The sequence below is a fragment of the Medicago truncatula genome, chromosome 1, assembly GCF_003473485.1.
Source record: "Medicago truncatula cultivar Jemalong A17 chromosome 1, MtrunA17r5.0-ANR, whole genome shotgun sequence".
Classification (NCBI taxonomy): Eukaryota; Viridiplantae; Streptophyta; class Magnoliopsida; order Fabales; family Fabaceae; genus Medicago; species Medicago truncatula.
In genome coordinates, this window is record NC_053042.1 from 37,016,764 (window position 1) to 37,021,036 (window position 4,273).

At 29.1% G+C, this 4,273-nt stretch overlaps 1 long non-coding RNA gene across 1 annotated transcript; it reads right to left on the reverse strand.

Moving 5' to 3' along the window:
* Positions 1 to 2,591: 2,591 nt before the first annotated feature.
* Positions 2,592 to 3,365, reverse strand: LOC11425618 (uncharacterized). Its single transcript, XR_003008826.2, has 2 exons — positions 3,220 to 3,365; positions 2,592 to 3,098 (listed from the first exon to the last, which is right to left on the reverse strand). It is a non-coding gene; the product is annotated as an uncharacterized lncRNA (long non-coding RNA).
* Between the last annotated feature and the right edge of the window lie 908 nt (positions 3,366 to 4,273).

Here is a 4,273-nt window from a genome sequence, read left to right on the forward strand (position 1 = left end):
TGAGGTTTGTATTTTTTTATACGGTCTCATTCAATTTTTTTTTGTAATAATATACAAAATTTATTATATATAATCTCAATTAAATTCATATATCACATTTATCATTTTAAAGACAAAAAATACTTTGAAATAAATTAAAATTGTTATAATAAATATATTTGTTAAAAATGTTTATAAATATAATTCATAACATATTAAATATATGTCCTTAAAAAAACATATTAAACTTATGTATACTTTTCTGTCATTTTATATTTATCAGTCATTTTAAACGCTAATTTTACCAAACATTTTAATTTCAATCAACTAGTTTTTCAGCCATAAGCTTCCAGCTATAAGCTATCAGCTAGCTTATCAACTACCCGCTAGCTTATAGCTTAATTTTACCAAACACACCCAAAGTAAAACATTAGTGATCAAGAGGGCTGACTTTGGAGTGGCAACGATTTTATTTTTCTATTATAGTGTATTTAGAAAAAAACGAGAGTTTGGTACGTGGGATGAAAAGGAATCTAGAAGTTGTAGACTTGAATTTTTTTTAGAGACAGATAGATAGAGAGAGATTCTAGTTACAGATAAATTAAGGAAACATTTATAAAAAATTTATATAATAATATATATACAAGTATAAATATTTTGGTTTGGATTGGATGGGATCGGTTTATACTAAGGGAACTGAAAACTAATCTAATCTATTTAAAATTGCAGTTTTTTTTTTTTTTTGGTTTTTGGTTTTTCGGTTCGGTTATTGCAGTTTACATTGGATTGTATTACACACTATACCAAAATACAATTCATTAGCTTTTTCTTTTTGGTAAAACAGTTCATTAGCAAAATTTGATATTTGCCGAAAATCAAGAGAGGTAATGATGTGTAATTAAATAAATGTGTTAGCAAATTATACACCATTTATCTATCATTTCCCTTCATTAGCTTCTTCTATTGACGCAAACCAATTAAGTATCCGAACTTGTAAATTAATTAAATCAACCATTCATCTCACAAATAATCATGCATGAAAAAAAAACTTCACATATAGCTCACAATATTTTCAATTGTTGTGATGCACGCTTCATTTAAGAGTAATATAAATACAATTGTTTGAAAATTATAAGTGTAACAATATTTTTATATAAACTTAAAATTATAGGCTTTGAAGTAAAAAAAAAAAAAACAAATCAACTTAACTATTATAACTATTCTTATAGATGGTATGGTTGGAAAGAAATTATACAAGAGGTCATGACGTTATATCAAAAATTAATATAGAGTAAAATAATCAAATTATCACTCTTAGTGCATTATTTCATTTCGTCGTTAGTAACATCTTAGAGTACAAATCTATTATTGCAAGATTCGTGAAATTACTGATAATCGGAATAATAGTTAGTTATTACATTGCACTTATCTTCTATAATGACTAAGAAATTGAATGAATGTTTTGCCTAAAATATCTAATCAGTGACTATTTAGGATTTTAGAGTTTTAATTAGTTTTTAGTGTTAATTACTCATTTTGAACTAATGATGCTTGTTTTGAATGTTTGATGATACAAGATGAGGAATGGCTCTAGAGATCTGGAAAGTTGCAGCATAGACTAAGATTTCTTAACTAAAAATATGAAAAGATGCAGCACCTTGGATTGCTAGCTCGACAGTACAAGTAGTACGAACCCATAGGACCACTTCTAGGCATTTCTTAATGAGGAAGAATTATGAGACGACGCCAATGATTGGAATACAAGAAATACGAGGGAATATGCATGGAGTATGTAGGATATGATAAGGGCCGCTCATGTGTAAAATGACCAAAGAGTACAACTTGTAGTGGTTGGCCTTGTACTAAAAAAGGACAACCACATGTTGATGTCAATGGTCCAAAAATTTGATAGTGAATTGAAGACGCCAAGTTCTAGCTAGGGTTAGAAACTTTAGAGTACTCACTCCATCTCATCTTCTCCATAGATGAGCATGAGTGTTAGTTTTTAGTGAATTAGAGTTAGGATTACTTGGTGATGCTTTTAGCTCTCATTTAATTTATGTTTCATTTCATCTTCATCTTCATCTTCATCTTTGTGGTTCATCTCACCATGAGCTAAACCCCTTCTTGTGGTTTAGACACGGTGAGGTTATGATATTCTTTACTTAAGATTTATAAAGCTGTAGCTTCGTGCTTCTTTGAATCAAAATTGTTTTATTCAAAAACTTTAAAAGCAAAACTTGATCACTTCTGTTTTTAATGCTATAATTCGTTGAAAGAAAAAATTGATAATGTTATAATTCCCTATGCATCGAGAGTCTAAGTGATCAAGAGAGACTAACTTGCATGAGTACTAGATCTTGGAAGAGGCTTTAGGCACCAAGATCTAACTAGGACTCTTGTCATAGGCCAAAGGCTCGGCAAAATAACACGTCAGTGAAAAATGTTGATGATCTAACCTAGAAACGTTGCATTTTAAAATTACGTCATTATACTTCGACCAGTAGTCTTCACGGGATTAACATGAAGGTTGAGTGCATAACACTCCTAGTGGCCACTAGACTGCCAGAAAGTCGTAGAAATTTATAGTTTTGTAGATATGTGTAAAGCTCTTTCATAACTGAATCTTTGTTTAAACCACACTTTTAACTTTGAGAATTACTAAGTCTTTTTAACTGTTTTACCAAACCTTTAACTTTTACTTCTATTGTTGTGACAAATAATTTATTTTATTCTCTTGCAAACAAGTTTTCTACAAGAAAGCTATAGAGAGCTATAGCTCCTAGTCCATGTGGAATCGTTATCTTTTTATAATATAACTTGGATAGTGCATACTTGCACTAAATTATTCCACCTTAAAATACTCATAGTATTTTAAGAGACACCAATTACACAAAGAAATCTAAATAAAACCTAAAATTATTGAGTGCCAACATAATAACTAATGTAAGAACTCCTTCTTTCCTGCACTCAATTATCCATTTTGTTTTGTCATTTCTTACGTAATGGGGGCCTTAACCGTCGTACCGCTTCTCTATACCTGCAAAAGTTATTCTCACACCTATAAATTCGAAAGTAACTTTCTGGACAATCAGCAACTGTTTCACAAGGAGGATATGCTGTAATGAAAAAACATAATAAAACGATGTGACTAAATTGAGATAATAGGTTATGTACGAAATAAAAAACTAAAGTAGGTATTTTCATAAAATAAAAACAAAAAATGAAAAGATGGATGACCTTCGGTGTTCTTTATGACAAGAAAAATATAAATAAATAAAATCATAGCATACACAAACTTTAAAGTTTTAGCCATATTTTTCTAGATATGCATGTAAGAAGTAGAATGATTTGATCATTTTATACTGTATAAATAACAAATTACGCTGAAAAGAATTTACTCCTTAGGGAGTTATAAAAATCCCTCCCATAAATTAAAATCATTATTAAATACCTCTTTTGTAGATCAATGTGCTGTGTTTGTCTCTTTAGCATATTTAATACCGAGGAAACATAAAAATCTTGTTAGTCATTATAATTTATTTATTTTTAATTAAATTTACAATCTTCGATGATTGAAATGACAAACACTAAAAAAATAGTTATGCACAATCTTCGATGATTGAAAGGACAATTACCGAGACAACATAGTTATGCACAAGTTGAACATAATAGTTGCGTTATTTCGTCTCTACACTCTCATATATATAAATTCTTTGATTCACATTGATATACAAAATATATTAGGATTTATGTAAACACGTTAAGTTTTTGATGAAATATGTTTCGCGTTGATGGTTTCTTGAAATCCTAAATTGATTCATCTGTAAAATAGTTATGTTATTGTACAAAAAAAATATGGTATTGATTACAAACATAAACAATTTTTTTTTAAAATGATTCATTTATTAAAAAATAAATAAACAAATGTGCAAAGACATTATTAAGACTAACTGACATCCCAACTATGTTAGGGTTCTACCTAACCAGCAATCATCTACAACACCTTAAATAATAAGTTAATTTTAGAAAGAAAAAAAAAAGGAAAACGGTTGTTCACACATACTAAAGGGCTGAAAAACACTAGTAAAAGATCGAAATACACCCTCGACAGTTAACTGCTGCGGAAGTTAACGTGCTGTAGTTAACTACCGCAGAAACTTCGGCAGTTAACTACCGCGGAAATTCAAACTTCATTTTTTCAAAGTGAAATTAAATGCAAATTAATTAATTTGTTCTCCCTCTCATTTTCTCTAAAACAAATAATCAATGAAATTAAATGCAAATTAAGTAT